Source organism: Microcaecilia unicolor, chromosome 2 (assembly GCF_901765095.1).
Source record: "Microcaecilia unicolor chromosome 2, aMicUni1.1, whole genome shotgun sequence".
NCBI classification, from domain to species: Eukaryota; Metazoa; Chordata; class Amphibia; order Gymnophiona; family Siphonopidae; genus Microcaecilia; species Microcaecilia unicolor.
The window spans coordinates 540,402,721-540,428,816 of NC_044032.1; the positions used below are offsets into that span (position 1 = coordinate 540,402,721).

Below are 26,096 nucleotides of genomic sequence, written 5' to 3' on the forward strand. Positions count from 1 at the left end.
GGCGGGACTGCAGAACAAACTCATGAAGGGAGGAAAGGCTAGAGACGGGGCAAGGCTTTCAAATGACGCAGCTCCTGGAACAGAGGTAAATTAAAGATTTAAAGCACCAAGGGCGGCGGGGGATGGGGGCGAAGGAGAATCGCTGGACAGGGGCAGGGTGGGAGAAGAGAGAAAGGAGATTCTGGGGGGGGGGGGCGCGGGTGCCAACTCATAGTCTGCAGGGGGGCGCAAGAGACCCTAGGACCGGCCCTGTTAAGGAACAGGTTATTTTGAGTTAGGCTTCACTGGACCAAATTTGCTTTCATTGTGCCATCACTATCCAGCTGGATAGGCAGTGTCTTAAAAGGTGGAGGATAAAGGATTTTTTTGTTTTTAACATTTATATTCCCACATTATCCCAAACAAACTCAGGTTCAATGTGGCTTACATTTTTTTTTTCAATCTTTATTTTGGATTTTAAGTATGCATAACAATCAAGTCACTTAAAAAAACAATGCCTGTGTCAGTGGCTTACATTTGAGAATACAGTGAGACAGAATAATAGAATTCAGTTATATTATGGGAGCAAGTACATGGATATGTCTGAAACATTTAACAAAGATGAGATACTATCAGGCTTATTTTCTAAAGAGAAGGGCGCCCATCTTTCGACACAAATCGGGAGATGGGCGTCCTTCTCCCAGTGTCGCCCAAATCGGCATAATTGAAAGCTGATTTTGGCCATCCTCAACTGCTTTCCATCGTGGGGACGACCAAAGTTCCCAGGGGCGTGTCAAAAGCATAGCGAAGGCGGGACTGAGGCGTGCTTAACACATGGGCGGCCGATAATGGAAAAAAGAAGGGCGTCCCTGATGAGCACTTGGCTGACTTTACTTGGTCCATTTTTTATTGTGAACAAGCCTCAAAAAGGTGCCCGAACTGACCAGATGACCACCGGAGGGAATCAGGGATGACCTCCCCTTACTCCCCCAGTGATCACTAACCCCCTCCCACCCTAAAAAAAAATAAACTTTAAAAATATTTTTTTGCCAGCCTCAAATGTCATACCCAGCTCCCTGACAGCAGTATGCAGGTCCCTGAGCAGTTTTAGTGGGTACTGCAGTGCACTTTAGGCAGGTGGACCTAGACCCATCCCCCCCCTACCTGTTACACTTGTGTTGGTAAATATGAGCCCTTCCAAACCCACCAGAAACCCACTGTACCCACATGTAGGTGCCCCCCCTTCACCCCTTAGGGCTATGGTAGTGTTGTACAGTTGTGGGGAGTGGGTTTTGGGGGGCTCAGCACCCAAGGTAAGGGAGCTATGCACCTGGGAGCAATTTATGAAGTCCACTGCAGTGCCCCCTAGGGTGCCCAGTTGGTGTCCTGGCATGTGAGGGGGACCAGTGCACTACGAATGCTGGTTCCTCCCACAACCAAATGGCTTGGATTTGGTCATTTCTGAAATGGGCGTCCTCGGTTTCCATTATCGCTGAAAACCGGGGACAACCATCTCTAAGGACGACCATCTCTAAGGTCGACCTAAATGTGGAGATTTGGGCGTCTCCAACCGTATTATCGAAACGAAAGATGGATGCCCATCTTGTTTCTATAATACGGGTTTCCCTGCCCCTTTTCTCGAGGACGTCCTGCAAGGCCGCCCTCAGGAAAATTTGGGTGCCCCGTTCGATTATGCCCCTCCACATATTCCCAACTGGGCATTTAAAAGTCTGTCCTTTAATGATGCTACATGTTCAGAAATCATAGCTATAAGTAGAGACAGTTATTCCAATATTATACATGCATGCACCAGAACAGGCATCCATACACACACTGCAAAAGTAAACAAGTTCTACAGAGTACATCCAAAGTTTAATTTGTATTTTCTCATTTCCATCTTTCAAAATTCCAGACAGCAGATGTACAGATCAGCAGGACCCAAAGCGGTCCAAAAAAAAGAAAGAAAGAAAGAAAACAAACAAACAACACATTCACCTATGCTTAGGATTCACCTTTGTGTTTAAAAAGCAAAACCATGTGCATGTAAGGAATGGATATACAAATTAAAACAAAGTTTACAGCAAATGCTCTTAACATGTAATACTTGGTATCAATAATGAAACAGTGATGGCGTATTCATATAGCAAGCAGCCTGAGCCAACTGATTCATTTTCCATTGAACATAATTAAGTCTGTATGAACTTGGCAGCTAATAGTGTGCTGAACTGGACAATGTTGGCACATTTAGACTGACTCTGGACAGAACTTATGCATGAAGGAAGCCCCTACCTCATTATTCAATACATATCTGTGAAATAGTAGTAACAAAAAAAGGAAGCAAGTGCATTTTTATATGATACCACTGCATTCCACAAAACAAAAAGGAGCAAGTTCCTACATGCCAATTTTTTCTTTTGATGCAGACACAGGAAAAAAAGATGTTAAATGCTCCTAGTTTTAACCTAATTATTATTTTTTATTAACACAAAATTCGGAACAGACATCTCTTGTATCATTTCTTTTGTCATGTTAACACAGTAAACATCTACTAAACTCTTGCGAGCTCAAATGTTCCCTCTTTTCTCCCTCCCCCCCCCCAGTTACCCAACTCATCCTCGCCCCTCTCTATTAATAATCGCCAATATCATACCTCTTTCTCTCTCTCCCCCTCCCCCTCCCCCCTCCCCTTTCCATACCAGAAGTCCAAAATCAGACTATATTGTCCAAGGTCTATGGTTTTTCAGCTTCTCAAGACTGCTCTGCAATCGTTGATGGATCCGCCGCTGAGTGCTTGGTTGTAAATTATATAAAAATCTTCTCCAAACTTTCTTAAAGGAACTAATGTCTTGTGCTGTAGAGTCCACCACCCCACAGAGTTCAGTGTGTAAAAGTTCTATCATCTTAGACCTCCAAAAATCTTTAGATGGTGGACTTGTCTCTCTCCACAAAAGCAAAATTACTTTCTTCCCAATCAATGAGGCTCTACGCAAAAAAAACATTAATCCTGCTGGGGAGGGTCCTATGATATTAAAAGTGTCGAACAAAATCAGAGGATCAGCCAACAGCTGTCTGCCCCAGCAGCGTGTGATTTCAACAAAAATTGAGGTCCAAAATTGACGAATGTAGGGACAGGCTCAGAACATATGGCCCAGTGTGGCTTGGGCAGCGCCACATTTCAGGCATTCGCCAGTGCCAAACCCAGCTTTCTGTGCTCGAGCTGGTGCTATGTAAAATCGCACCGCAAATTTGTACTGTTGTTCCCAGTCTCGGATAAAGGTTGATCTATGCAGTATTGCATTTAGGTATCTCTGTAGCATATCTGCTGTAACCTCTCCACCAATGTCTTTCTGCCAGCTGCTAGCAAGTCCACGATAGTCTATATCCTCTGTGGAGTCAAGTAAATACCTGTGATGATAATGTAAGGGCATCACATTCTGTGACCCCAATGTTAGTGCTGTGGCTAAGACATCTTGCACATCTTCACTTAAATTGAAAGCTCCCAAAGATGCAGTATAGTGGCGTACCTGCAAATAGGCGTAATAATCAGTTTGCGGCCACCCATTTTCTTGCTGCAACTCCTCAAAAGGTTTTAGCTGACCTTTTTCATTTAAGAGTTGATAAAGATAATGTATCCCATGTTGCCTCCATCTTACAAAGGCTTTCTGCGAAGTTCCTGCTGGAAAGTCTGGATTCAGATTTAGGGATAGAAATGGAGTGGCCTTCGCTGAAAATCTGTGCCTACGGCACAACCACCGCCACATTGATCTTTATGAGTTAAGGAACAACATTTTTCCATGGACGACTGCTGGTGGACGACTGCTGGATCCTGTTCTAATCGTGCGTAATAGCCAGCTGAGATGTATTCTGGGATTCATGGAAGCCTCTAGTCGCACATTTGTAAACTGTTGGCTGCCCACTAGCCAGTCTCTAGCATGCCGCATGGCACACGCTATAGTAAGATATCTTAGATTAAGTAGTCCCATTCCCCCATGCGTTTTTGGCTTACACAAGACATCTAAAGCAAGCCGGGGACGTCTATTGTTCCATAAAAATCGTCTGAGCACAGCCTGCAATTTCCTCTCTTCCCGTCCCCCCCAAGTATAATGGCAACATTTGAAATTTATAAAGCCATTTGGGCACCACCACCATGTTGTACAATGCTATTCGTCCCGCAAGAGACAGGGGGCAAGACTCCCACAAACCCAGCAACTGCGCAGTTTCTGCCAACAGGGGGGTCACATTTTTCTCGTAAATCGTGGCCAACTGGATGGGTATTATAACTCCCAGATATTTTATTTGCCCTTCCACCCACTGAAACGGAAATGATCCCTTCCACTGCTGTCTTGTGGACTCTGATATTGGGAGTGCCAGAGACTTATTATAATTTAACCTAAATCCCGATAGTGCCCCGTAACTCTGCAGTTCCATCAGCAAATGTCTCACCGATGCTTGTGGCTCATCCACTACCAATAACAAATCATCTGCATATGCTAAAATTTTCAAAGACTCATTTCCCACCTTAGCTCCCACATATCAAGGGTTCCAAGGTGACCACAAACAGTAAGGGGGATAACGGACAGCCCTGTCTCGTACCTCTTTCTATCTTAAACTCTTGTGTTCATACCCCATTTACCAACAAGCGTGCCGTCAGGTCTGCATAAAGCATCTGCACAGCGTGAAAGTACCATCCCTGCAAACCAATCCAGTTCAATGTCTCCCACATAAAGGGCCAGAGCACCCTGTCAAAGGCGCGTTCCGCATCTAAGATTATTACCAGACCTGAGGGTGCCCTGGCCGGGGCCTCCATTAAAACAGCAACCAGCCGACGCACATTCATCACAGATTGCCGTCCGTGGACAAATCCTACTTGTTCGACCCCCACGATAGATGGTAATACCGGCGCCAAACGCTCCGCCAGCACCCGCGACAAGATCTTAACATCTACATTTATCAATGACTAGTAAAAAAGGCCCGTTTCTGACACAAATTAAACGGGCGCTAGCAAGGTTTTCCTCGGAGTGTGTATGTTTGGGAGAGTGTATGTGACAGTGAGTGTTTGAGAGTCAGAGTGAAAGTGTGAGTCCAATCCATGCTCCTCTGTCACCTGGCCCCTCCATTCATCCCTATCCAGCAATTCCGCTGTCTCCCTGAGGCCTGCCCTGCAATCCATATGCATCCATGGCCATCTGTCCCCTCCATTCATCCCTATCCAGCAATTCCCCTCTCCCTGAGTCCTGCCCTTCCAATCCATGCCCATCCATGCTCATCTGTCACCTGGCCCCTCCATTTTTCCCTATCCAGCATTTCCCCTCTCTGCCTGAGGCCTGCCCTGCAATCCATATCCATCCATGGCCATCTGTCCCCTCCATTCATCCCTATCCAGCAATTCCCCTCTCCCTGAGTCCTGCCCTTCCAATCCATGCTCCTCTTTCACCTGGCCCCTCCATTCATCCGTATCCAGCAATTCCCCTCTCTGCCTGAGGCCTGCCCTGCAATCCATATGCATCCATGCCCATCTGTGCCCTCCATTCATCCCTATCCAGCAATTCCCCTCTCCCTGAGTCCTGCCCTTCCAATCCATGCCCATCCATGCTCATCTGTCACCTGGCCCCTCCATTTTTCCCTATCCAGCATTTCCCCTCTCTGCCTGAGGCCTGCCCTGCAATCCATATCCATCCATGCCCATCTGTCCCCTCCATTCATCCCTATTCAGCAATTCCCGTCTTCCTGAGTCCTGCCCTTCCAATCCATGCCCATCCATGCTCATCTGTCACCTGGCCCCTCCATTTTTCCCTATCCAGCAATTGCCCTGTCTCCCTGAGGCCTGTCCTGCAATCCATATCCATCCATGCCCATCTGTCCCCTCTATTCATCCCTATCCAGCAATTTCCCTCTCTCCCTGAGTCCTGCCCTCCCAATCCATGCCCATCCATGCTCCTCTGTCCCCTGCCCCCTCCATTCATCCCTTTCCAGCAATTGCCCTCTCTCCCTGAGCCCTGCCCTCCCAATCCATGCCCATCCATGCTCCTCTGTCCCCTGCCGCCTCCATTCATCCTTTTCCAGCAAGTCCCCTGTCTCCCTTCCATGACCCCCCCTTGCATCCATGCTCCTCTCTCTCCCATGTCCCAGCCTGGGCCGCCCTCTTCTCCCCCCCCCCCCTCGCATCCATGCTGTCGTTTCTCCCCTGCCCTCCCGCTCCCATTGTTTTTCTTTTGTGGCCACCCTCTTCGCTCCCCCCAACATGGTTTTTTTCTTGTTTTTAAATTTACCTCCGTGGCGGTTCCGGCAGCGAAGCGTCAGGGAAAGAGGCGGTGCTCCCGACGTCTAGGTTTCCCTTCGCTGTGTTCCGCCTTCTTTTGACGTCATCCTTGACGTCAGAAGAAGGCGGAACACAGCGAAGGGAAGGCTAGATGTTGAGAGCGCCGCCTCCTTCCCTGACGCTTCGCTGCCGAGTGTTGCGATTGGTTGAGTGTCATTGCTCCGCCCTCGACGTCATCACGTTTGACGCGTGGGCGGGGCAGACACAATGCGATCTCACCCCCTTCACTTTTGGCTAACAGAGGCTTCATTCGAACGTTGGAGGTGCGTTTTATATAGAGAGATATGGGTCTGTACGAGGCTGGTTCCAATGAGTCTCGTCCCGGTTTTGGTATCAGGCTGATCAGGGCCTCATTTGTATATCTAGGTAATCTACCGTCTTCAGTGGCCTCCTCATAAAGATTAACCAGGGGCCCCACTAGTTGAGTTCTTAAGAGTTTGTAAAATTCCCTTGAAAAGCCGTCCGGACCAGGCGCCGAGTGAAGTTTTAATGCCTGAATCGCTGCCCCCACCTCTTTAGCTGTCAAAGGCGAATCTAATACCTCTACCTGTGTATCAGTGAGTTTTGGCAATTTGGATCTCAACAAATACTTCCGAATTCTCTCTCTTAGATCCTCCTTGGGCTTCCCTTCATATAGCTCTTCAAAATGCTGCCTAAATAATTCCGCAATATCCGCAGGGTGAGTGGCAATCTCCCCTGACTTCCTACGGAGTTGTGTTACAAAATGTGGTCTACGAGCTCCTTTTACCAAACGTGCTAGCATCCCCCCAGGTCTATCTCCATACCTTTTTAAAGCATATTTCCGCATTGCCATGGACCTCATGGTTCGTTCATGAAGCAAGCTGTTTAATTCTGTCCTAGCGTTTATGAGATTTTCAAAAGATACCTGTGTGGGGTTCCTAGTGTACCGCCGCTTCACCATCTTAACTCGCCTTTCTAATTCTACAATTTTCTGTGCTATTTTCCGATTCCGAAGACTCACATATGCTATCAAATCTCCTCTGATCACCACCTTTACGGTCGACCAGAACAGGCCAGGATTATCTACATGCTGTTAATTGTTTACTGCAAAGTCTTCCCATTTGTCAGTCAGAAAGGCTATGAACTCAGGTGAGGAAAATAAATAGGCAGGGAAGCGCCATCCCCTAGGTCCTTGGAAGTAAGGCTGTGACTCCAGGTCCGCCCATATTAACGCATGATTGGATACCTCTTCTGGGCCTATCTCCACTTTATAAATCTGGGGGAGTAAGACCTGCGCTATCAGGATATAATTTATTCTTGACTGGGTTCGGTGGGCCCGCGACGTGTGCGTGTAATCTCGCTCATCCTCATGTAAAAGCCGCCACGGATCCACCAAACCCAGGGAACCGCAGAACTCTTCTAGCAGTGTGACCCCATCAGCTCCCCCCATGTCTCTGGGATTTGACCTGTCTAATTGGGTGTCCAATACTTGATTCATGTCTCCCGCAATTATTAAGGGGTCTTTCCCGTGTCTCTGGCACTCCGCCAATAATTTGGCATAAAATTTTTTTCCACCTGTTTGTGGTGCATACACTGCCACTAACGTACGCATCTGACCTTGCAGATTCAAGCTAATACCCACATAGTGGCCTTCGGTATCTGCAAACAACAATTTAGCCTTGGCAGCCAAGTTTTTATGAATCAAAATTACTACTCCCCCCCTTCTTCCGCTAGATGGAGACCCAAAAATTTCTCCCACCCAGTGCCGTTTAAGTTTGTTTTGCTCCCCCTGTGACAAGCGCGTTTCCTGTATACAGGCTATGTCCACCCCCTGTCTCTTCAGGGCACTCAATATCTTTGCCCTTTTTATCGGGGACGTGATCCCTCCCACATTCCAGGAAATTATTCGTATTCCTGTGTTAGTCCCTTTAGCCATAATCATAGTCTGCAGTCTTTCTTTCAACCATAACTGTTCTGACATCCCTTAGGGAGCCCAGCCTCCCCCCTCGGGCTTTTATCGCCACCTGATGCCTCCTCTTATAATATCGAACAGCAGCTCCTCCTTTCCAGTAGTTTTGCCTTCGAACTTCCCATAGTCCCTGAGGTTCTGTTCCCCCCACTGACCCTCCCTCTACCCCTTCTATTCCCACCCTCCTCCAACTACTCCCCTTCCCCCTCCCTTCCACCCTCCCTACTTCCCTTCCCTGTATCTCCCCTGTTACCCCGCCCATCATAAAAAGGATAGGCTCTAGGGGTTTTCGGTGCCTCCGGGCCCCTGCTCTTACAATTAACAGTTTCCCTTGCAATCTTCACATTAAACATGTTAACAACATCTTACCATAACCTTTTTAATCCAACAGTTCTACTATATAGAAATGATTTCAGACGCTTCCCTCTTCTTGCTCAGAGTTTTGTCTTTTCGCCATTATCTCTTGCACACATTGTTGTGCTGCTGAGACGCTTTCAAACTGTTTCCATGCTCCATCTGTCTTAATCTTCAGCAGTGCCGGATACAATAGCATGAATGGCACGTGATGGTCATGAAGCTGCTGACATATAGGTGTAAATTTTTTCCTCTTCTCCTGCAATGCAGCTGAATAGTCTTGGAATATTCTGATCTGATGGCCATCATAACGTATATCATTTCGTTTTAGTCTATATCCTCTTAGAATTTCTGTTTCGTGCACATAATTATGTACCTTGATAATTACTGTGCGAGGGGTCCGTCGTCCATCTTGAAATCTTCCTATTCGATGTGCCCTTGAAACAGGCTAGTGAATCAGGAGACAAAAGGCCAAATTGGTTCCAAAGCAATGCAACTTTATTGCTAGCAATGAACAGCACTGAGTTGTCTCAGGATACTGTGTGTCACAAATCATCTGACACTTACATTTATACTTCCCTGCTGGGCCTGCGCATTAGGCCCCTTATACATCACAGTGGACATGCGCAGTAAACATTTGTAGTTCTTACAGTACACATTTGTAGTTCACAGTACATACACACGTCATAATACTGAAATGATACTGGCAAGGGAAACGAAACTTAGCATCTTCTTCTACACACACACAATGCTCCTTTCTAGCACAGGAGATAAGGTTCGTTAGGCTCAGAGATGCAGGGTGGTGGTGGCAACACCCTCCAAGGCCATCTATTCATGTGACGCCTACGTGCTAGCTGGTCTTTGTGTGCAAGCCTTGCTACTACTGTTACAAGCTGTATATCTAATGCACCTGCATTCTGTCTTACATTAGTAAATAGCAAACTGGGTAAGGCACAAATGTCCAGTACATCCATAAAGTATAGCCAAAAGGCAAAAGCAGAGGTAGTATGCATAAGTATGAGTCCATCAGTATGCACAAAACATGAGGTTGTTCTGTTGGTCAGTAGTATTCGAGTACCCTCTCTAGACAGATTTTACCTGCATGATCCGACAACGCGAACTCAGCTGCTAACCAAGTTTCTAACACCGAGGCAAGCACCCGATTGCTTACTGATTCGGGCAACCCCACCAACCTGAGATTGCCTCGCCGCGACCTGTTTTCAATATCATCCAGCTTTGCCGTTAGTGCCTCTACTTTAGCTTCCAGCTCACTGACTTGTTGCGTGGCAGGACCGATCGCATCCTCCGCTGCAGATACTCTCATCTCCAGCTCGGTTGTTTTGCTAATTGTGTCTGTGAGCAGCGCTTCAAATTCCGCGCTCCGCTCACTTAATTTTTCAAAGTTCGGTGCCAGCACCTCTCCGACCGCCTCTGTTAGTTGCCTTAGCTGTTCTTCTGTAAAAGACACACTTCCATTTTGTGACGGGCCTTCTCCCGCAGCGCTCGACGGCTTCGCTTTTTCTTTTTTAGCACTTCTGCTAGCCATATTTGTAGCTGGCGCGCCAGATATTTTTCCATATATTCTCACTTTCAGGTAAGGTTGTTTTAAATCTTCTGCTTGCAGGTTTGCGAGTTAGAAGTTGTTTTAGGAGAACAGGGGCTTCGGAGAGCACAGAATCACGTCTTCTCCGTTCAGAGCATCATGTGACCCCCCCCCAATTATTATTTTTTTAAATTGTACTTATAAATAGTAAGTCTGATTGTTAAGAACCTTATTCTCATAACATGATGTCTGTTTTGGTGGCCCTTTACTAGGTGAAAATATTTATTTACAAATACAGGGAGGAATGCCTATAGCCTGTACCTCCAAATGACACACTAATTTAAAATGTAGTACAAATTAGTACTGTTGCCTATGCAACCAATACTTCCTCTGTGTACATCCGTATGCTGCACAAATCAGCATGTTTGAAAATATAAGTGAGATTAAATAAAAATGCTGCCAACAATAAAGAACGACAACGAGGATGCAGCAGCTCACAGGTTTGCTTGCTTTGTTTTGAGTGTATTAGATGACGGCTGCGTGGGGAAGAGGAAACAAAGGCTACCCTAAATGGCTTCAACGTTTGGACGTCATCCCGGCTCCGGTTTTCTTCACCCTTCTTGTTTCAGATCGCCCGTGACGACAAGCCCTGCTCTCCTCTGACGCAATTCTACCCTTCTCCTGCGCCCTGCCCCCTGGACGCCGGAAATAGGAAGTGGCGTCCGAGGGGGCGAGCGGGGCACTGGAGAAGGAAATGTGCGGGAGACTTTTGGCGTGAGTTTGAAGGTGGTTGGTGGGGGTGAGGTGTTAGTGTTAAGATGCAGGGAGAGGTACCGGTTCGTGGACGGGGAGCGGTTCCCCAATGTGTATGAAGAGGAGGTGTCTGGCGTGTGAGTGCTTTCAAATGCATGTGACTTGATATCTCTCTGATGTTGATAAACAAATGCAGAATCTGAGTAGGGAGAACATAGTGGCAAATCCCTCATTGCCAGGTACAGAAACTGGCAATTAGTGCTTAAGTGAGTAGGTTTTGGAATTAAAATAACGATTTTAAAAGGATAGTTGAGTATTAGCTCCTGGAAAATTGGTTTAAGTGAAAGGAAGTATTCCATAATGGTGAGATGGATGTGTTTTAGAACTACGGTCTATGTTAGACAGAAGATGTAGAACAAAGAATAGCTCAGGGGCCGAAAATAAAAAAAGCATAAAATGTAGAAATGAGTCATAAAAGTATTCTGAAAACAGTCTCAAGGGGAACGTTGTGGGAGAACCGAGGCAAAGTGGGTGATTAAAAAGTGACCAACGTATTTTTATATTATTGTGTCTAGTTTTCTGTGCCTTGCAATCAGCGGCCCTTGTATTTAAAGTAACTATTAAAGATATTAAACAACCCATTAGACAGTTTAAGTAATCTCAACAAGGTTTTCTCGAAGTGCTGAATGATGTTAAATTGCAAACTATTAGCAAAAGGGCTTTTGGAGTACAAGGTTAAAAGTTGTGGAATAATTTACGTTTTGATCTTCACCAGGTCCAACATTATAAGAAATTAAAAAAAATATTGAAAAGCATGGTTTTATAGGATGTATTTTTAAGGAAAAGATAAAAAATGACTAACTCTTTGATTTGAAATTTATAGGTGTTGATTCATGTGAAAAACCTTATTTTTCTCATTTAAAAAAATATTAAATTGTAACTTGTTTTGTGCTTCTTTTTGGTGATGTGAATAGTCAAATAGTGTAAAGTAACATAAAACCAAGCAGTATAATTTTGTGCTTATAATGTGGGAGGAAACCGAGGTTCCTCTTTACTAAGGCTCGCTAGCATTTACTACTACTACTACTACTTAACATTTCTAGAGCGCTACTAGGGTTACGCAGCGCTGTACAATTTAACAAAGAGAGACAGTCCCTGCTCAAAGAGCTTACAATCTAATAGACAAGTGAACGGTCGGTCCGATCGGGGCAGTCAAATTGGGGCAGTCTGGATTCACTGAACGGTAAGGGTTAGGTGCCGAACGCAGCATTGAAGAGGTGGGCTTTAAGCAAAGACTTGAAGATGGGCAGGGAGGGGGCTTGGCGTAAGGGTTCAGGAAGGTTGTTCCAAGCATAGGGTGAGGCGAGGCAGAATGAGCGGAGCCTGGAGTTGGCGGTGGTGGAGAAGGGTACTGAGAGGATTTATCTAGCATGCGCTAACACTAGAGATACCCATATATTCCTATGGGTGTTTCTAGCATTAGCATGTGTTAAAAATGTTAGCACGCCTATAATGCAGCTTAGTAAACAGGGCCCCCAGTCTTTTAAGACTTGTGTGTTGATTTCAAAATACCTTATTTTAAGATCAGAAGTCTTAGTTTTTGGGTTGATTTGAAGTTTCATTTTAGTATTCTGATCTTAAGGTCATTGATGCAGTATTCTAGTCCTGAGAAGTGTTCTCGCGCAGAGATGTCACTTTGTTTGGTTGTCTTGGGGGCAGTTTCTCCATTTGAACTAGTTTTGTGCATACCATGACAGTAATAAACATCACTCTTAAGACAGGGTATGCAGAGTATGATCTCAGTGTCTCAAATATACTGCTAATTCTTGTTGTAATACTTGTATTTTGCCATAGTAGAGTTAATAAGATGTAAATATATAGGCAGCCTACCCAGGTGTGCTTGGTACCCTAATGATTTGCTTTGTGGTATTGGATGGAGGTCTTTGTGAATTGATGCTTGTCTTTAGCACCCAGTCTGTCTTCCCCAAAGCAGCACTCTTCTTCACATTTTCTGCATTGAATATATGCTCTTCCTATATTGAATGTTTTTCCCATATGGTTAACACTGGGTGCATAGGATCCAACTTTTCAATTATTATTGGGGGTGCTACATGTGATGTCTGAATCAAATCAGTCCTGTCGAACAGACAACAAATCTTCTCTATTTGCAGCCATAGTCTTCTTAATGCCTTCACCTATACATCTTGATGGATATCCTCTTTCTTTGAATCTATTGACCATTGGTTTAGCCTGATGATTGAATTCATCATAATCGCTGCACAATCTCCTTAGTCTCAAAAATTGTGAGTACGGTAGATTCTGTTTTAGACTTCTATTATGAAAACTCTCAAAGTGTAATAAATGATTCTTATCAGTTGGTTTTCTGTAAATAGTGGTGGAAAAAAACATTCAAGATCATAAGGTCAAGAAAATGAATCTGCTGATGGTCAAAATGCATAGTGAACCTCAAATTGGGGTAAAGGGAATTCAACCACATATGAAATTCTGTCAATTTTTCTATGCTTTATCTTCATAGAACCAGCACATGGTTGATCTTTCCACAATTTAACCTCTTCTTGAAAGGAATGCTCTTCCAGAAATTTGTATAAAAAAAAATACTACGTAACGAATGGCTATATCCGGGGCCACTGTCGCCCCCATTGCAGTGCCTTTTGTTTATAGTTTCCTTGAAAACAGAAATAGTTCTCTTTCAGTGGTAGAGATGCCATCTGTAGTATGAATGGGGTAGGACTCCAAGAGCCATCCTGTCTGTCTTTTAAAACATCTGTGATAATGTCAAGAGCCCGTTCTTTAGGTATGTTGGTATATAGTGCCTCCAGATCAAAGGCGACGAGAGCAATGTCAGTCAAATCACCTGCAGACTTATCCAGAATATTGGTTACGTGTGAGGAGTCATGTAAACAAGACTTAACTCGCGGAATGAAAGGTCTCAGGAAAGTTTCTACAAAGATAGAAAGAGATTCGAGAATAGAGCCGATTTCAGACACTGTTGGCCACCCAGGTGGATTGGTTAGACTTTTGTGTCCTTAGGTAACATATATAATGTCGGTATAACTACTACTACTACTACTTGACATTTCTAAAGTGCTACTAGGGTTACGCAGCGCTTTAAAACTAGAAGCGATGCCCGTGGATTTTTGAGATGTACCAAGAGGTCATCAGCAAAAGCTGCCACCTTGAAGCAGTGAGAGCCTATCTGAACTCCTCGGATCAAGGGGTTGGCCACAATATTTCTGATAAGGGGGGTCCAATGACAACACAAAAAGAAGGGGCGAGAGGGGGCAACCCTGCCTCATGCCCCGTAGGATAGGAAAAATCTGGGACTCCAGCCCATTGACCAAAATCTTAGCATAGGGATTTGAATATAATGCCCTAATAGCCGAAACAAAATACCCCGAGAACCCATACGCCTCCAAAAAGGCAAAGAGAAAATCCCAGTGAACTTGGTCAAAGGTCGTCTCAGCATTGAAGCTAATAAGCAATGACTGTAAGTTACACTGGTGGCCGAATTCCAAAGCGCCTTCACAGAATACTACTTAACATTTCTAAAGCGCTACTAGGGTTACGCAGCGCTGTACAGAAAAAAAGATGCGAATCACCAATGGCAATGTTGAGAAAAATAATGTATTCACATTTTTTAAAATAGGCCTGACACAGCCGTGTTTCGCCCTCCTAAAGGGTTGCATCAGGGGCTAGCATATAACAACTGTAAAAAAAAACCCATATACATATGTGTATAAATCATACCAGAACAACATATCATAAAACAGAAATAAAATCATTCAAATATATACATATCCCAGTGGTGCAGTAAAACCAATTCCACCTACTGGACTAAAACAACTAAAAACAAAAAAACAATGGCTTAGTGTATAAAATGATGGCGATCCAAAGCAGCATATGGTATAGTGTGTAAATGAGCAGCATCAGCATCTAACAATGTATGCTAAAAAACAGCAAGAAAAAGAACAGCAGGAAAATAAAACTGCTTAGATAAAAATATTATTAAAAATATAATTAAGAAACTTCAGACCGCCCAGAATACAGCAGCTAGACTGATCTTCGGAAAATCAAAATTTGAAAGTGCCAAACCCCTTTGTGAAAAATTGCATTGGATTCTCATCAAAGGACGCATTGCCTTCAAAGTTTGCACTCGTCCACAGGATTATCTACGGCGTAGTTCCTGGATACATGTTGAACCTAATAAATCTACCACCCAGAAACAGTATCAGCCTATCCCGAACTTAAATTTACATTATCCAGACTGCAGTGGTCTTAAATACAAATCAACTTATGGATCCAGCTTCTCTTACATAAGTACACAACTGTGGAACGCCCTGCCTAAAACTGTGAGATCAAGTAATAACCATCTCAACTTCAGGAAGTCACTGAAAACCACCTTGTTTAAGAAGGCCTACCCCTCAGACCCAACTTAATTTTCTACTTCCTGTGATACAGCAAAACTATGGACCGTATTGGACTTTTTATCATATTTTGTTGCCATATACTCATGTTATTTATAGGTTTACTACTATTTTGTGTATTTGTATTTTACCGAACCAGAGCTTGCCTCTAGGGTATTATGTAAGCCACATTGAGCCTGCAACTAAGTGGGAAAATGTGTATAGTGCTTTTTTTGTAGAAAAAAAGGTGCCGGTATTCATTGTGGGCGGAGTCACCACATATGACTCCACCTGTATTATAGCCACACCCAAGTTAGCCACACCCCTTATATCAGCCATAGCACATATAAACAGACATCATTGAAAATATTATACTAGTATAGGAGAAAAAAATAATGTGATTTTTTTTTCATTATAAATAATTTCTGTAAGCTGTTAAGCTCCAGTATACCCAGTGCAAAATAAGACAGCAGATGTAAATTCTCAAATTGGACATATTCCAGACACTAAAATGAAAATAAAAGGATTTTTTCTACCTTTGTTGTCTGGTGACTTTGTTTTTTTGATCATGCTGGCTCAGTATCCGATTATGCTGCTATCTGTCCTCTTAACTCCGTTTCCAGGGCTTCCTTTCCATTTATTTCTTTACTTTCCGCCTTTCTTCTTCATTTCTTGCCCTACATCCGTAAGTAAAAGCTGGGTCCTCCGCAGACTTGACTGTCCAGTGGATCCAGCTTCTGCCTATTTTCTACATCCATGTGCAGTTTTTCTCCTCTCTTCCTTCCCTCACCTCATCTCCTTCCTCACTCTTCCCTCGCCTCCATTCATGTCCAGCATTTCTTCTCTCTCCTCCATCCACCCATGTCCAGCAACCCTCCTCCCATCCATCCACCCATGTCCAGCAACCCTCCTCTGCCCCCTGCCCTCTCCTCCATCCACCCATGTCCAGCATTTCTTCTCTCTCCCTTCCCTCTCCTCCATCCACCCATGTCCAGCAACCCTCCTCTGCCCTCCCCTGCCATCCACCTATGTCCAGAAACCCCCTCCCCTCCATCCACCCATGTCCAGCGACCCTCCTGTCCCCCCTGCCCTCCCCTGCCATCCACCTATGTCCAGCAACCCCCCATCCCCCTGCCCTCCACCCATGTCCAGCAACTGTCCTCGTTCCCCTGCTCCCCCTCCCTCCAGCCACCCATATCCATCTGAGCCCCCCTCCCGTCTGAGCCCCCCCTCCCCGACCCAGTCCCCACCTGCCTACCAGCTCTGTGCCGCCAGACGACCCTCTTCTGCCACCCAACCTGGCCGGCACCTGACCCAGCATTTTAAAAAAATATACGAAGCGGCGGCGAGGTGCCTTGCGTCTGAGAGTAAAAGAAGGAAAATCACTTCTTCGGCCGTCCTTCCCTCACTGTGTCCCGCCCTTGCGGAAGTTACATCAGAGGGCGGGACACAGTGAGGGAAGGCCGGCCGACGAAGCGATTTTTCTTCTTTTACTCTCAGACGCGAGGCACTGCGCCGCCGCTCCGTAGATTAAAAAAAAATGCTTGGTCAGGTGCCGGCCGGGTCGGGTGGCAGAAGGGTCGTCTGGTGGCACGGAGTTCGTGGAGGAACCCTGTAGGCTAGCTCGGGGGAGGGAGGGAAGGAGGAGAGCCGGCTCCAGCACAACGTCGGACCTACAAAAAAGGTGCCAGTACGCCGTAACGGTGCGTACCGGAACAAAAAAAGCACTGAGTATAAATGTGTTAAATATTATCCGTATCTTATGTAGCATCAGCTTAGGTCATATAAACAACATGATAAATAACAGCAAGAGACTGAAACCACATAAACAAAACAATTATATCTTTATCATATGTTCCTCTAGTTTACTAAAGCCTAGCCCTAGTCACCTGCAGCTGAGCACATCTAATTCCTTTGGGCCCCGCTGCAGATAACCCAAGCCATGCCCCTGCAAACAACTCCTTAAATGTTTCAAAACAAGCAGCCAAATACATACCTCCTCTCCTGAGAAGAAGCAGCAGCAGCAGCAGCAGCAGCAGCAGCAGCAGCAGCAGCAGCAGCAGCAGCAGCAGCAGCAGCAGCATCATTTAGTGGTGAATCTGAGAAGCTGAATGGGAGGACTCTCATTAAGTAGCAGCTGAAGAGGTCAAAGGTTGCTCTAATATAAAAAAATCTACTAAATAAATCATTCCATATCATCAAGCTGATCAATCCATAGACTGGTGGGTTGTGTCCATCTACCAGCAGGTGGAGATAGAGAGCAAACTTTTGCCTCCCTATATGTGGTCATGTGCTGCCGGAAACTCCCCAGTATGTTCTCTATCTCAGCAGGTGGTGGTCACACACAGCAGCAGCAGCTCTGGCTAGGCCTCCAAGCCTAATTTTTAGGTTTTGTTGAGTGCCTGGGGTTGAGGGCTCTTTTGAGCAAGTGCAAACCTGGTGGTGCCAGGTCCCTCCTTTTCTCCCCCCTCCCGCTGGCTCCGTTAAAAAAAAAAAAAAAAAAAAAAAAAATTTAAACGTCTTTAAAGGCGTTTATTTCGACGTTTATTTAAGCGTCTATTGCAGCTACTCACTGGGACACCAGGTCGTTACAACTCGGAGCGGACAGCAGGTAATTTTACCTTTTTATAGCGGGCGGGGGTTCCCCGATTCTTCTCCTCGTGGCACATGGCGTCGGAGGGCGAGGGCGCAAAGGGTCGCTCCCCGGGTCGCTTGAGCGCTTCTAGAGGGGATGCGGGGGTCTTAAAGCCTGATTCGCCCTTGTTGGGTGGCAGTTTCGTGACCGATGAATGTCCCGGTCCTTCCTCCGGCGTGGCGGTTTTTCCCGCCATAAACGCCCATCCCCCGCTCCTCGCCTCCGCCATTTTGGCCGGCCACGCGGCTCGGACGGCTTCTTCTTGGGCCGCCCTTGAGGTTGGAGACATTAATGCCATGAACGCCCTTAATTTGGGCGACGGCACAGAAGCGGCTAAAGTTAAGAGCCGTTCTTCCCGCGCGGCTCCTTCGCGGAGTTTCGCGCCGGACGCCATTTTGGATGCGCAGCAGGCCTCTCCCCCGCTGTTGCGAGCGCCGGTTGAGAGTGCGCCTAGGGCTGTTGCCCAGGCTGCGGAAGTGCACAGTCTGGGGGGTTTCTCCCCCGAGTTTGTTTTGCTGCTGCATCAGGCCTTCCTCATGCACAACGCTGCCCCCGCTCCCTCGTCTGGTAAAGAGGTTGAGGTTCCCAGAGGTAAACGCCCTCGGGTTGATTCCCAGGCCTTGGAGGAATTTGTCTCCTCCGATGTAGATGAGGGCAGCGTGTCTGAGGTCTCCCAACGGTCCTTTGCGGATTCCTTGGAGGAGACGGATCCCCGCTCGGATGGAGCGGATGACCCCTCTGCAGCGCGGCTTTTTCGCCCAGAGGATTTGCCCAACCTGTTGTTACAGGCCATGGACACTTTGAAGATTTCCTCTCCGGAGGACGTCTCTCCCTCAGCCCCTGTTGGCTCTGCCATTATGCTGGGGACGAAGCGCCCGCCTAGAACCTTCCACGTGCATGATGCCATGCACACCTTAATTTCGGCTCAATGGGATGTCCCAGAAGCGAGCCTTAAAGTGGCTAGGGCTATGTCCCGCCTCTATCCTTTGGCTGTGAGTGAACGTGAGGCCTATCTGTGGCCTACCGTGGATTCTTTAATCACTGCGGTGACTAAGAAAACGGCATTGCCGGTGGAAGGTGGCACGGCCCTAAAGGACGCCCAAGACAGGAGATTGGAGGCGGCCTTAAGGTCGTCCTTTGAGGCGGCTGCTTTAAGTTTGCAGGCCTCAGTTTGCGGCTCCTATGTGGCCAGGGCGTGCCTGACTATGGTGCAGCGGGCTTCCCCCTCGGATCATTCCTTGTGGGATGATTGGCCAGCCCTGGAATCGGGCTTAGCCTATGTGGCAGACTTGCTGTATGATGTCTTGAGAGCCTCAGCTAAAGGCATGGCTCAGACAGTCTCTGCGCGGCGGTGGCTTTGGCTGAAACATTGGTCTGCTGACCACGCCTCTAAATCCCGCCTGGCTAGGTTGCCTTTTAAAGGCAAGCTGCTCTTTGGGGTCGAGCTGGACAAAATCGTGACCGATCTCGGCACATCTAAGGGCAAGAAGTTACCAGAGGTCAGGGCTCGGGCTAGTGCTCGTCCCGGTACCTCCAGAGGACGGTTTCAGGAAGCCCGTCGGTACCGCCCGGGCAGGTCGGGTTCTTCTGCCCCCTCTTCCTTTAAGAGGCATTTCTCCCCCAAGCAGCGTTCCTTTCGCAGAGACCGCCGTCCCGGAGGTGCTCCCTCCGGTCCTCCCCCAGGGTCTCGTACCCAATGACGGGGTCTTGGTCCACGCCCCAGTGCAGATTGGAGGACGGCTGTCCTCGTTTCTGGGCGAGTGGACCACAATAACTTCAGACGCTTGGGTGCTGGAAGTCATCAGAGACGGCTACAAGCTAGAGTTCTGCCGACCCTTAAGAGACGGGTTTGTACTCTCTCCCTGCAAGTCTCCGGTCAAAGCTGTGGCAGTGCAGCAGACTTTAGACAATCTGATCCGCCTGGGTGCGGTCGTTCCGGTGCCAGAAAGTCAGCTTGGCAAGGGGCGTTACTCCATTTACTTTGTGGTACCAAAGAAAGGAGGTTCTGTCCGGCCTATCCTCGACCTCAAAGGGGTCAATCGGGCCTTGAAAGTGCGGCACTTTCGCATGGAGACTCTCCGCTCTGTTATAGCGGCAGTGAAGGCAGGGGAGTACCTGGCTTCCTTGGACATCAAGGAAGCGTACCTGCATATTCCCATCTGGCCTCCTCATCAACGCTTTCTGCGTTTTGCAGTCCTGGGCCGACACTTCCAGTTCAGAGCCCTCCCGTTCGGGTTGGCTACTGCTCCGCGGACCTTTTCCAAAGTAATGGTGGTCATAGCGGCCTTCCTGCGAAAGGAAGGAGTACAAGTCCATCCTTATCTGGACGACTGGTTGATCCGAGCCCCCTCTTATGCAGAGTGCGGCAAAGCTGTGGACCGGGTAGTTGCTCTTTTGAGCTCCCTGGGATGGATCATCAACTGGGAGAAGAGCCAGCTGCGCCCGACTCAGTCCCTGGAGTATCTGGGAGTTCGATTCGACACCCAAGTGGGCAGAGTGTTCCTGCCAGACAATCGGATTGTCAAACTTCAGGCTCAGGTGGACCAGTTCCTGGTAGCCTCTCCTCTTCGGGCTTGGGACTATGTGCAGCTGTTGGGCTCTATGACGGCCACGATGGAAGTAGTGCCCTGGGCCAGGGCTCATATGAGACCACTACAACACTCTCTGCTGCAGCGCTGGACTCCGATGTCGGAGGATTATGCGGTGCGTCTTCCCTTGGATCCAGCAGTGCGCAAGGCGCTGAGCTGGTGGATGCAGGCAGACAAGTTGTCTGCAGGAATGCCTCTGGTGACCCCAGAGTGGATTGTCGTCACGACGGACGCCTCATTGTCGGGCTGGGGAGCCCACTGCTTGGGAAGGACAGCGCAGGGGCTCTGGTCTCCTGCAGAGGCGAAGTGGTCTATCAACCTCCTGGAACTCAGAGCCATTCGGTTGGCGCTTTTGGAGTTCATCCCGGTACTGGTGCTGAAGCCTGTACGGGTACTGTCGGACAATGCCACGGCTGTGGCCTATGTCAACCGCCAGGGAGGTACCAAGAGCGCCCCTCTAGCCAAGGAGGCTATGAGTCTATGCCAGTGGGCGGAAGCGAACCTGGAACAGCTGTCAGCGGCCCACATTGCCGGAGTCATGAATGTCAAGGCGGACTTTCTCAGTCGCCATACCTTGGAGCCCGGAGAGTGGCAGCTATCTGCTCAGGCGTTCTTGGACATCACGAAGCGCTGGGGCCAGCCGAGCCTAGATCTGATGGCGTCATCGGCCAATTGCCAAGTGCCGCGCTTCTTCAGCAGAGGACGGGACCCTCGATCCCTGGGAGTAGATGCTCTTCTCCAACAATGGCCGACACAAGAGCTTCTCTATGTGTTCCCACCCTGGCCCATGTTGGGCAGGGTCCTAGACCGGGTGGCAAGACATCCCGGCAGGATAATCCTGGTGGGTCCGGATTGGCCCAGACGTCCCTGGTATGCGGACTTGATCAGGCTCTCAATCGACGATTCTCTGCGGCTGCCAGTGGAGCAGGGCCTGTTACATCAGGGTCCCGTGGTGATGGAGGATCCCTCCCCCTTTGGTCTTACGGCCTGGCTATTGAGCGGCAGCGTCTGAGGAAGAAGGGCTTCTCAGACAAGGTCATCGCCACTATGCTGAGAGCGAGGAAACGCTCTACTTCTACTGCTTACGCCAGGGTTTGGCGTATCTTTGCAGCGTGGTGTGAAGCAGGCTCACTTTCTCCCTTCACTGCTCCAATTTCTTCAGTGTTGGCGTTCCTGCAAGAAGGTCTGGACAAAGGCCTGTCGCTCAGTTCCCTTAAGGTCCAGGTAGCGGCTCTGGCTTGCTTCAGGGGCCGCCTGAAGGGTGCTTCCCTGGCTTCCCAGCCAGATGTGGTGCGCTTTCTCAAGGGAGTTAATCACCTGCGCCCTCCTCTGCACTCAGTGGTGCCTGCGTGGAATCTCAACCTGGTGCTAAGAGCATTGCAGAAGCCGCCGTTTGAACCCTTGTCGAGGGCATCTCTGAAAGACCTGACGTTGAAAGCAGTCTTTTTGGTGGCTATCACTTCAGCCAGAAGAGTTTCCGAGCTCCAGGCGCTCTCATGTCGAGAGCCTTTTCTGCAGTTCACTGAGGCAGGAGTGACTATTCGCACAGTGCCTTCCTTTCTGCCCAAGATTGTTTCTCGCTTCCATGTGAATCAGCAGCTCTGTCTCCCTTCCTTTCGTAGGGAGGACTACCCAGAGGAGTACTCTGCTCTTAAATATCTGGATGTGAGACGAGTCATCATCAGATACTTGGAAGTGACCAATGATTTCCGGAAATCGGATCATCTGTTTGTCCTGTTTGCAGGTCCTCGTAGGGGTCTGCAGGCTGCTAAGCCTACAGTGGCAAGATGGGTCAAGGAAGCCATTGCAGCGGCTTATGTGGCCGCAGGGAAGGTGCCGCCTATCCAGCTGAAGGCTCACTCCACAAGAGCTCAGGCGGCCTCGATGGCAGAGGCCGGTTCCGTCTCCTTGGAAGAGATATGCAAGGCGGCAACTTGGGCTTCGGCCCATACATTCTCCAAGCATTACCGCTTGACTGTGGCTGCTCGGGCGGAGGCCCGGTTTGGAGCTTCAGTGTTGCGGTCAGGGATTTCTATGTCCCGCCCTGGGTGAGTACTGCTTCGGTACATCCCACCAGTCTATGGATTGATCAGCTTGATGATATGGAAGGTAAAATTATGTATAATCATACCTGATAATTTTCTTTCCATTAATCATAGCTGATCAATCCATAGCCCCTCCCAGATATCTGTATTGTTTTATTCTGGTTGCATTTCAGGTTCAAGTTTAGTCTTCAGTTACTTCAGAAAGACTTCGTGTTCAAGTTTTTTCACTTGGATTCTTCAAGAGTTAAGACGAGTTTGTGTTACAGTGAGCTGCTGCATTCCTCTCCCCTCCGTTTTACGGGGCTGGATTGAGACTTATAATTCTGCCGGCACTCCCTCCCGCTTCGTGCGGCTGTAGGGCAGTTTTGTACCCCTCCCGCTTCGGCGGTGTTCGGGTCAGTCAGCTCCTCCCGCGGTTGCGGTTGCAGGATAAGCCAGATCCCCCCGCATCGGCGGGGTGGTGTCCCTCCCCCGCTCCGCGGGGATGAGCTGGACGGATTCCCCTCCCCCACTTGTGTGGGGATGAGCTGGGTTAATTCCCCTCCCCCGTTTCGGCGGTGGTGAGCTGGGCAGAGTGTCCCTTCGTGGGTGTAATTCTCTAAGTGCTGAGTCCTGCGGATGGAGCTTTGATATCGACATACTGAGGAGTTTCCGGCAGCACATGACCACATATAGGGAGGCAAAAGTTTGCTCTCTATCTCCACCTGCTGGTAGATGGACACAACCCACCAGTCTATGGATTGATCAGCTATGATTAATGGAAAGAAAATTATCAGGTATGATTATACATAATTTTACCTTAAGATTGCTGTCAGTATGAAGAGATCCTATTGCATCTTGGATACATTCAAAGGTGTATAACTACGTTTGAAAACGCTAAAAAAATGCATTCCAAGTTGTGCATTCCTGTGACATCATTAACAGGAAATGATGTCATAATCACTTCCAAGTGCCTATAACAATGCTGCCTGCCTTCAGTAAATGAGGGGATGCATGTAAAAGGAGCTAAAACACACACACAAAACATATTTATAAAAGGCATAATATAGAACAAAATATACTTGTATAAATAATAAAACCAGATGTCAACTCCTCACACTTAGTAGAAATTCATAAGAATACAGATGTCCAATTCTTGATTCAGTCCACGTGGTGCAACAGTGTGGAATTTAAAAATAAGTCTTTGTTCAGTACTTAAAAGAATTCTACCGAGGTCCCCTCCTCTCCATGATGTTCTCGGGCTTGTCAGTAGAAAAAACTTATAATCTGTAAATGGGTTGTCTGGTTTTTAGAGAGTGTTCCCTCAATGGTTTATCTGTGATAGACCGTTTTATGGCACTTTTGTTTCGATAAATACTCTTTTGGTCTTGCCAATATATGAGTCCGCATGGGCACAATGCTCCATATACTACTCCTGTTGTTTTGAATTTGGAGAACTAATGTAGTGTGAAAATTACTCCATTTGAAGGGTTCTTGAATTCTTTGATTTCCCAATTGACAGAGCAAACAGAGCACATGCAACACATTTAAAATGACCAAACGGCAAATTTTTAGTGGAAGAAACATTACATGGTAGTGCTGACTTCACTAATATATCTCTATCTCTTTTAAAGGCTATCATAATGTCTTTTTCAGAAAAAATGTTTTATCCCTTTGATAATATGTCAGTCATAATGTTTTCTTAATATTCTAATGATGTTATTAGACATAAGATTGAACGTAAGTGGGCATGCAATCCTCCCTATCACTGCCTTGATTTTATTTTTTAGAAGTTCTGGTCTATTTTTTTTTTTTAACGATATTTTTATTGAAAAATTTTTGAATACAAAACAAATCATAGCCATACCACAACATATAGCTTTCCAATGCTTAACTGAACATTGTTTTAGTCGCTCAAACATAAATCCCCATCCCACCCTCCCACATTCCTCCCTCCCTCAGGCACTACGGGGAAGATAGCAGCTCTTCCCTCATAAGCTCATATGGTTGCCAGATTTTTAGAAACAATGCAACCTGCCCCCTTCTCATAGCTGTTAATTTTGACATCTGATAGATGAAATCCACCTTTCGAGTTATCAACTGTAATGATGGTGTGTTTTTCTGTTTCCAGGCCCGAGCTATTTCAATTTTTGCTGCTACAAAGTATTGCACGGCCAATTTATGCAAGTGGGCCTTCACTCCCGGGGGTCTAAGATGTAGCAGGCAATATTCCACTCGCCCTGGATATTGCACTTTAAGGATTGTATAAACCATGTGTAACACCCGTGCCCAGTACTCCCTCACCTTTGGACAATCCCACCATATATGCATAAATGTCCCTTGTGACCCACACTCTCGCCAACAGTCCGCTGACAGGCTCGGGTATATCCGTTTAAGCCTTACCGGCGTGTAGTACCACCAGTAAAAAATTTTATACCCATTTTCAATTAGTGGTTGTGCGATTGAGGGTTTCAACAAAGATCTAAAGATATACATCCAGTCACCCGAGGGGAAGGTCCTATTCAGCTCCTGCTCCCACCTATGGACATAGTAATCCTGCGGGGTCACAAGCAAGAGCAGTGCCCTGTATATTCTAGTTACACTTCCTTTCCCCCCTCCCTCTCTAATTGCTCTCTCTAATCCTGTTTCCACCAGATCCAGTTCCTCCCCTGCGCGCCGGCGTAGGAAGTTCCTTAAACAGTGGTAGAACACCAGGTCGCGCTCCTCTAGGCCATATTCTTCTTGCAGCTCAGCAAACCCCTTTATCGATCCCTGTTCCCACACCTGCCCCAATCTATACAGCCCTTTGCGTGCCCAATCTTGGTAGACCTTCTCAGACTCTCCCAGTGGGAACCCCGGAGCTCTACAGATAGCCATTTGTAAGAAGTACTTTCTATCCGGGAACACCCTCCTTCTAACCTGTAACCAGGTTGTCAATAAGTGATTTAAGCCCACCGGGACTCTGCGGATTACCGTTCTTATCTCACTCTCCGGGGACCAGAGGATATTTCCCAGATATCGTGTAGCTAGCCAAGTTCTCTCCCAATGTAACCACTTTTTGTTGTTTTCCGGGTACCAATTGGCCAAAACCCGCAACTGTGCTGCTTGATAATAGAGGAGGAAATTTGGGACTCCCATACCTCCCCTGGACGGTGTTTGAAACATCATCGATCTGCGCACCCTCGGTGGTCTCTTCCGCCATATGTATGCAAACACTTTCCTATTCAGCTGTTGGAAAAAGGAGCTCGGGATCGGTATTGGGAGAGCCAAAAATAGATATAATAACTTGGGCAATAACATCATTTTTATGGCATGCACTCTCCCCATCCATGACAGTGTCATGCCTTCCCATCTGTCTAATTCTTCAAACAGCTCCTTCAGCTTTCTGGGGTAATTCCCCTGGAACATGGTCTCTAACCTATCAGTTACCTGAATGCCTAAATACTGAATAGATTTCTCGGCCCACTTAAAAGGGTACATCCTCTGTAGCTTCTGGGCCTCCTGTACTGGTGTTGTAAGGTTAAGTATTTCTGATTTATTAATATTA

At 47.2% G+C, this 26,096-nt stretch overlaps 1 protein-coding gene across 2 annotated transcripts in view; it reads left to right on the forward strand.

The window, feature by feature from the left end:
• The first annotated feature begins 10,854 nt into the window (after window positions 1-10,854).
• The window catches only part of N4BP2 (NEDD4 binding protein 2), a 274,364-nt gene continuing 259,122 nt past the window's right edge, over window positions 10,855-26,096 (forward strand). For both annotated transcript variants that reach the window (XM_030191320.1, XM_030191321.1), the window contains exon 1: window positions 10,855-10,899. The gene's annotated coding sequence lies outside the window, so the exon portion shown is untranslated. The remainder of the gene's footprint in view (window positions 10,900-26,096) is intronic.